This window comes from Harmonia axyridis, chromosome 1 (assembly GCF_914767665.1).
Source record: "Harmonia axyridis chromosome 1, icHarAxyr1.1, whole genome shotgun sequence".
Classification (NCBI taxonomy): Eukaryota; Metazoa; Arthropoda; class Insecta; order Coleoptera; family Coccinellidae; genus Harmonia; species Harmonia axyridis.
Window position 1 is genome coordinate 54,454,931 of NC_059501.1, and position 9,714 is coordinate 54,464,644.

The following is a 9,714-nucleotide window of genomic DNA, read 5'->3' on the forward strand; positions in this document are numbered from 1 at the left end:
AAAATATGTCCACGAAACGCTGGCTAAGTTAGAAAAGTGTTTCTGTCACCAAAAGTCAATCAATCCTGTTAAACTACATACATACATATTTATAAAGATAGGAAGAGAACCATCTAACTGAGGAGATCTCCATGCACACCGACCCCAGCAGATTTACTTAAAGAAGAGTAAATTGTGATCAACCCTATCGAAAGCCTTACTGAAATCGGGGTACAGCGAATTCACCCGAAACTGGTAATCCAAAGCTCGCGGGATGAACTCACTGTAAATTATTGAATTAGTTTCAATACCACGACCCGTGAAGAAGGCATGCTGATTCTCCAGTATCGATGATTTAAGAGAGTGAAAAAATATATCCAAAAAAAGACTCTCACACAATTTTGCAAAGATCGAAAATTTTATAACCTAACGATAATTCTCAAAACTCAAAGTCACTATTAATACCAGAGTTCTTATAGATATGAATAAGAAGAGAAGTCTTCCAAGAATCAGGAAATGTACCAGAATGCAACGATTTATTAAAAATGATCGACAATGGTTAACACAAAACACAAGCTGACAAGCTAGAACCGCAGTTTTCCAGAAAAAATGAAGGGTATTATTTATTTATTAGCATCCAGATGATTTATTTTTTTCGAAACCATTTGTGGGGTGAATTCTACCGAGATCTAATAGATTATTACCACTGAAATCATTATGATGGTTACATTTCTGCGGGTATGTTTGTTTATGAACACTTTTGAAAAATGAGGCTAATATATCATGTATATCTTCACTACTCTCGGCAGACTCGTTACCTTAATGCATTCTGTTTGGAAAACCTCCTTACAATTCCTTACATATTTCCAAAAATTTTTTGGATAAACTTTTATACCCCCCTGGCAATCTTTGATATAGTTCTGGTTGTCTCTAAAAATATAATTCTTAGTTGTTCTACTCATTACTCTTAATTTTTCAAAATAGAACAACGATCAATATATCTTCCATTTTTATGGCAAACAATTTTTCATCTTTATTAGTTTAACTGTATCACTGGAAAAATAGAACGGAAATTATCTATTCTTAATACTCACTTTAGGAACATGCAAATTCATTCCTTTTTCTATTATTTCGTAAAATAGAGAAACATCTTTCGAAATACTGATTGGAAACATTCATCCAGTTATGCCTATCATAAAATTCATTGAGATTATGAAAAGTTCTGATAGATTCTCGAAGGTTTCTAAGTATCTAATAAACAAATATCATTATCACTCAAGTCTTTCAATTCGATCTAACAGCATAAAACTAAATCTAATATTCTTCCATCCACATTTTTATACAAAATTAAATGATAATGAACTGTTATAATAATAAACAACCATTATCAAAAATTCGCAATGTTGAGTGACCTTTAGGGGAATTTTCAAGCTTATCTTCGCAGTCTTCCTTTTATTGGTTTGATTTTAGTTTGGTACCTAGTGGAAAGAGATAGTGATCAGCTTCGGGTCAGAATTTCTGGTCTGTTTTAGCGTAACGTCTCTTGACTTATCTATTGAGACTACTTTTCATAGTTTTCATATTTCTGAACGTTTATGAACTATCAATTCATGATTCTTTGCAATTTGATCTCCACCTCATGTGCAGTTCATCTTTCAATCAAGTCTTTCAATACGATCGTACAGCATAAAACTAAATCTAATATTCTTCCATCCACATTTTCAACAAAATCGAACAATAATTAACTATTATAATAATAAACAACTATTATCACAAATTCGCAATGTTGAGTGACCTTTAGGGGAATTTTCCAGATTAATTTTGAAGTCTTCCTTTGATTGGCTTGACTTTAGTTTAGTACCTATAGTGTTCAGCTTTGGGTCAGAATTTCTGGTCTGTTTTAGCGTAACGTCTCTTGAATTATTGACTTATTGAGGCTACTTTTCACAGTTTTCATCTTTCTGAATGTTTATGAACTATCAATTCATGATTCTCTGCAATTCAATCTCCATGCCATGTTTAGTTCCATCAATTGCCACGTTCATTTTAAAATTTTGAAAAATATTGAATTTCAAATATGGTAATTCTATTTTCTTTGCATTTTATCTGTCGGCGTTTGAGAATTTAATAATTATTACGAAAGATGCATATTTTTTGAAGAAATTAGATTTCAGTTCATATCAAATATGACAGACGGACAGTAGTTTCGCATCTGTTGTTCACATCGCTCCGGTGTTTATTTTGAAAAGTCAATTCCTGATAAAGTGCTGTCGAAATATCAATTCGATCTCGAGATATTCTGTGGATTTGTGACTACAAACTCAAGTCAAAATCTTGATTTAGAAGATTTAACGTTTCCCCAGGAAAACAAATGAGTCAGTTTTATGCCGTGCTCCATCACATTTTTTTTTTTTTTTGGTAATACAACCCGGCCTCCTTCTGGCTGCAGGCAACACTTTTTAGGATATGGTGTTTTTAATTTCACATATATTCATTACTTAACAAAACATTATATAGAAATTTCAATTGCTTTTGTCTACAAGGGCATTGATAATGTCATCTGAACCCACTAATGTCATTATACACGAAATGTCAGAAAACATAGGAATACAATTTCTCAAAGTACGTCGTATGTATCTGCAGCAAAAACAATACCGAAAGTTAATCTTCCAAAAAAGGACCAAGCCATAGTACTATATTCTGAAGTGTTCATGAGTATGTCCAAGCAATTGGAAAAATTGTTCAGCCCGAAACATTTCCTTCGATTCTCAGGATTAGCATTTATTCAGCTAACAAAGAACTTTCAAGTTTTCTTTACTATTACATAAACATAATATCATCATATCATAATATCACATGATTCTTTAAGATTGTCTATATCACGATTCTTAGTATGCCAAAATAAGAATTGCCTTGCATGCAGTTTTGTTTCATTTCTTCTCAGATGGGCTTAATGAATTTTTTTTTCAACAATTCTTTTCTTAATGACAGTGGCACGAATATTCTTTTATTTTTGAACGAAAGGCCTTTGCCATAAGCTAGTTGTTCCCTATAAGACCAGTATTTTTTTAATTCTTCAGGTACAAGTGTTTTTGACGAGGCAAAACCTTCTTCAATCAAACTTTTCAACCCTAATAAATGGTTATCTTTCAATGTTTCCGTTAAAAATTTCATATTCATGTAGGCTTGGTTAATCGATCGTCTAGAGGTATGATTCGATTACCTGGCCTTTCGTCTTTTTCTCCGTGACTTTGTTGGATTTGTAATAATTAAACTCTTTTGAATTATTTACATCTATTTACAAAGCCACAATTATACAGTACAAACTCATTATTGAGAAGATCCTAATTACGTCTCAATTAACAAGTTTCTCGCTACGGTACTGAATTTCGTCTTTAACTCTAGTTTAATTACTCGAAACGTCTTCGTTTATCACGTCTTCGTCGTACTTCAAGTTTTCGGTCGTCTCGTCTTTGATTTGTTCGCGACTCTTCTTAATCTAGTCCGCGAACCGTTTTTACGTCGTACGTCTTAAGTTGACCGACCGAACTTGTTCCGTCTCCCGTCTTAGACGTAAGTTAAACTGTACCGTCCGTACCCGTCTTCGGTTTAATCTGAACTGTCCTCTCTGCCGATTGGAACTACCCCCTCTCGAATATAGACCTCTCACGGTTTGACCACACCCTTAGGAGAAGATACCATCCCCCTAGTCCAATAAGGGCTTTTGCCGTACCTGGTTCCCAAATATCTTCGCGGATTCCTGGAAATCGAATATTCTAGAAGGACTAGAACCTGAGAAAACAGATGTAACCATCTGGCACGACCGTATTGTCTTCGAACTTTATCGAACCCCCAATAAATATCTTCAAGATTTACAACTCTTGACATATCTTCGACACCTCAAAGAATAACACATCCTTTTTACATTTATGTACAATAACGATTCGTTCCCTGTAAATCAATTGAAACTGTCATGCCCTCGACACTAAAAGAAATTAAAAGGTCTCCAAGCATCCGGTTGACCATCGCAATTATTTACAGGGAAACAATAAGTAACTGGATCCTACATTCATATTTAGTCATAGATAATTATATGTTTTCGACTATACTGCGAAGATGAAACTCAATCTCATTACATTTATTTTCAAAATGAATATCCACATTATCTTAGTGAGCTCTACTCAATATATCTGCAAAATACAATTCTTTGCCTTTTTTGTAAACTAAATTAAAAGAATATTTATTATTATATTATGACAGCATTCGCTGTAACCTAGTTGGTGCTTCAATTAATGGTTTTTCAAAAATACTAATCAGAGGTTTATGATCTGTTTCGGTTGTTACATCATTTATAGATCGTCCAAATATAAAATAATGGAATTTAGTACAAGCATACAAAATGGCAAGAAGCTCTTATTCAATCTACACATAATTTTTTGAGTTTTAGAGAAAAATTTACATGCGTATGCAACCGGGGCTTATTATTTTGTAATAACACAGATCCACAACCATCTTTTGATGAGTCACAGGAAATAATAATATGCTTTCTAGTAGAAAATAATTGTAAAACTGAAGCTGTCAAAAAGCAAGATTTTAATGACTGAATTGCAATTTCTTGTTCTTTATCCCAGTGAAATAAAATATCTTTTCTAATACTGAGAAATATTCAGCTGTATTTTACATACAATTTCATCAAAGCTAGGTTTAAAGAAATGCTCTCTTTTTATTCCTTGCAAATATATAGGATCTAGACAAATCCTCAAGTCGCCATTTTGTTTTGTGGCGAGGACAAGGTTGTTGACCCAAGGTGTCGGTTCATCTACTTTCTCAATTACAGTTGAGTTTTCAATTTCTTGAAGCTTCTTTTTCAATTCCATATGTAAGGCTATTGGAACTAGTTTTGGAGGAAGAACTCTGGGAGGTTCAGATGGATCAACCTGTATATGATGCGTTCCTGGTAAGGGGTTGTCCATTAATCACGTGAGGCTTGAAAGGGGGGGGGAGGGGTTTGATAAAAATCACGGAAATATCACAAGGGGGAGGGGGGGTGTAGTAAGATATCACGTGTATTTATTTTTTCGTCAAACGCGCGATTTTTAAACAAATATTAAGCGGCACGGCGCGGCGTGTAGTGACCTTGACTACATTAAATATATTCATATACTAGTACAATACATGTTTTTCCTATGATTACACTCTTCGTTTATTATTATTGTTATGGCAATCAAAAAAAACTTGCAACCTGGTGTAGACATTTTTATTATGGTCCTTGATTTCAGAATGGAATAAGATTATAGTTTATACCTGTATTTAAATTAAGATAATATTCAGAAAATTTTAAGATTCGTTGTAGGTACTAAAAATACACGTGATGTTGAGAAGGGGGAGGGGGGTGGTCTTAAACCTCACTACGTATCACCAATGGGGGAGGGGGGGTTAAAAAATGCTAAAAAAAGATCACGTGATTAATGGACAACCCCTAAACTACCCAAACCTTGAAATGCATGATTATAATTTTTTAGTAAATGATCACAATTCTTATTGTCATGTATTATTCTATTTATTTCATTTATTGTATTATTTGATTGAATTCATCTGCATACAAACATCTAAGCATAAAATAGCAATACTTTTTGTATCAACAACATGAAATAGAATTTTTTCACAATTTTGTTCAGAATTGAATTTTGTAACCTCATGAAAAACTGTGCCTAAAGTTTTAATATTTCCTTCAGAATATCCTGATTAGGTATACATATTTCCCACACTGCACAAATTTTACCGAAAGCAGGACATTCATTGAATTCGTGATTGAAATTACATTTAGTACATTTATAAAAGAAGAATTACTAAGGTTTTATGGCATATTATATTGCTGATGACATCCACTTTGTCCGGAATCATTCAGGTACTTCGCTGTTGACTTGTTGTACTGAGGCTGCGCCTTGTGTGTTCTGCATCTAGGTGCATTCTGGTGATGGCTGGAATTTTTCTTAAGCACACTGAAAAAAATAAGTCAAATATACAGGTTAACTGACATTCGAATATTTGCAGTATATAAGCAGTTTGCATACAACGAATAAAAATGGAATAAAATCTAGGTAAACGATATTGCTTATGGTAAATGATGGATCGTGAGTAGTTCAATAATTCAAAATTAGTCGAGTCGAATAAAGAGTTTAGTTAGAACGTATATCAAATAACTGGATATGATGTTGATATTTTGTTCAAATTAATTAATGAGGATTTGGATAGGTTGTTCATTTGGCTTTGCGACAACAACTTGAAAGTCAATATAAAAAAATAGAAGTCTATATTAATAGATAGTGAATATAGGACACGTACGACCGACATTTCTATTTATTTTAAGAATTGATATTGATAAAGATATATATATATATATATATATCGTGAATCTATTAAGGGAATTCGACTGATAAGAAGGATTTCAGTTTTACTCTTTATTCATACCAAGCTTTCGGAACTGGTTGGTTCCTTCCTCAGGGTTACTACAATTTTAACAATTAAAATAAAAATTACATATACAAAAAGAACTATCCCAAATCTTTAAAAACAGTCACTTACAGAATTTGAGGTTGTCTCCTTAATAAGTTAAAATTCATCAATTAACGCAAATTTTTAAGAAAATTAGTCTCTAATACTCTATCAGTTGGATTAATCTTTCTTTGTCAATTGGATGTGAAGTATAAACAGTGTGTCTAACCTAACTTAATTATTTTCTTTGGTACATATCACAGAATCGCATCGCGTCAACTTTGGTTTACTTTTTCTTCTTATTTTTATTCGTCTAGTGGTCCATCATAGAATCGTTCCCGGTTTGGATATGTTAACAGGAACGTGTAAACATTGCTTAATCTTTGTACGTCAGTTTTTTATCGCGATGCGATTCTGTGATATGTACCATAATAAAATAAAATAATTAAGTTAGGTTAGACACACTGTTTATACTTCACATCCAATTGACAAAGAAAGATTAATCCAACTGATAGAGTATTTGAGACTAATTTACTTAAAAATTTGCGTTAATTGATGAATTTTAACTTATTAAGGAGACAACCTCAAATTCTGTAAGTGACTGTTTTTAAAGATTTGGGATAGTTCTTTTTGTATATGTAATTTTAATTTTAATTGTTAATATTGTAGTAACCCTGAGGAAGGAACCAACCAGTTCCGAAAGCTTGGTATGAATAAAGAGTAAAACTGAAATCCTTCTTATCAGTCGAATTCCCTTAATAGATTCACGATATTTATAGTACGACTGCTGTTATCTGGAGACAATATATATATATATATATATATATATATATATATATATATATATATATATATATATATCTATAAGAAATAGAGAGAGTTACTAAAATGAAGTACTTAGGATTGATATAAGACGAGAATTTAAAGTTCCAGTTTCACGTGGATTATATTGCGAATAAAATGTCCAAAAAGGTCGGTTTCATATCTAGAATAAGGGGTAAAATTGATATAAATACGTCACTGATGTTGTTTAGATCATTGGTACTTTTTCATGTGGATTTTTGCTCGTCAATAATTTAAGGTAGCATAGATAAGTTACAAAAAGTACAAAATAGAGGTATGAGAATTATTTTGAAATGTAATAAAATAACTGCCATAAGAAATATGTTGAATTGTTTGAAATTGATGAGTGTCAATCAGAGAATTATTTATAAAACATAAGATTCAATATTCAAGTCAAAGAATGAAATTTTACCTAAATATTTGAGTGCAAACCTAAAATTTGCTCTCTAATTTGCTAATGAGATTCAGCGTGCAAGGACCTGCATGAAATTTGAAATTGTTGTCAATCGCAGTTTTACTTTGGCATTGAACTTGTGCGTTTTTATGTTTGTGAATTTTATATACGTCATAAATGGAGTACTAAAAATTACTCACAGACTGGGGGGTTAGATTTCCTCTCAGAAAGTTTCAAAGGTAAGTGCTTATTTATTTCCAATAGGAGGATAATAATGTTGGAAAAAGCGTGAGATATCACCTACTGTTTACTGAAGGGATTCGCCGCCAATATCACTGAATGCCGTTAGAATTATGGAGTTTAAAGTCCCCCTCGTATTTATGAATTTTCGATGTTTTTGACTGAATTGGGTTCATTTTAAATAAGATACCCTGATACAGCCATAACCTAACCTTACATAATAAGGGGTTGTATAACCCCATAATTATTATTTAATTTGCTGTGCTGAAACTGAAACTATAATATGAGAACATAATAAAGTATCCCTATGTCAAAAACAATTTGAAAATCGGTGAGGCGGTGGTAAACTGAATTCATGTTAACCATACATTTTTTCGTTCGATATATTTCCGCCAGAGTCCTCTCTACTTGAGTTAATCTCATTTTTATTTTTACAGAAGAAGGTGTAACAGATGAAAGCTTCGAATTATTGGACGATTTCACTGTGAAGGTATTGATTCCAAAGGCAGGCCCCAGGCTCATTTTTTTTTAAAAAGTTGAAAAGCCATACCTATAAAGAATAAATTGCTTAAAAGTCCTGAAACGACTGCTAAATATTATAAGGTATACATATAATATATTTGATTCATCAGAACTATTCTGATGGATCTTCAACCGATAAAATTCTTTTATCATCATATTGGATTTTAGTATTTTGAAGAGACTGAAAGCACATGTTCTCCTGAAACCGCAGATTCAATGCTTATTATGAATCCAGATGAAGAACTGAAAGTGCCTTTAGAGTCTATTGACATTTGCAGGGAGGTGGAAGGTCTAAATATAAATAAATCTCTACATTTAGAATATAATCCCATCCTCTAATCTTTTGAATGAAAGTAAATTCAACCTAAATTTAGGACTAAGAAAGAAGGAAGGAACACTTACCGCATATACGAACAATTTTATATGTTTGAGAGAAGCAGCACATTTTCAGATAATGTGGACTACGCTTGGGATGAATATAAAACCAAACACTCCACGAACAATTTTGAACTTTCGAAAGGACCAACAGTTGTTGTCTTGAAAGTTATCGGGGAATCGTATAATCTGAAATTTTAGCCGTGAAAATGAAAACGACGATAAGAAAACTGCTGTTTTCTCTTTATTTGTATTCCAAGACGACGCCATTCTGGGTATCACGTTTCTGTTTATCTTTCGACGTTGTTCAAACACTTTTCCACGTGAATCCGACAGTTCAACTTCAGCGAAGCGAAACAAGAAAATATTTTTCCGGTTACCTTTTCTCTCCCGTGCTAATTTTTTCGGTTCTTCTGACCTGAATTTTACTTATCCATGATTTCTGTGAGAATGTTTATTACAATTGGCTCTTGAGAATGTAAGCTGAGTATTCTTGGCAAATTTGATTCCTTTCAAAATTTCTGAATTGAAGAAAAATTATATGTAAGTGTTTTTAGTGCGAATGTAGGACAAATCGGATAGTTAAACTCAGTGTTGAAAAGTGTCCTAAATCTTTATGTTTATGAGAAAAAAGATGTTCAGGCATTTTATTTTATTTACTTTTAATCGGTATCAATAACTCTTGAACGCTTTCATAAATTTTCTTCAAAATTTCAAGGATTAAATCTAGGACAATGTCACTTATTATGTCTTAGTTAATAATCAGTAAGTTATTTAGACCTGAAATTAAATTATTAATGTAACAATGGGTAGAACGCCCTCTTTCTGGAAATAGTCTTTTTCTTTATCATCTTTTGTGAGTATTA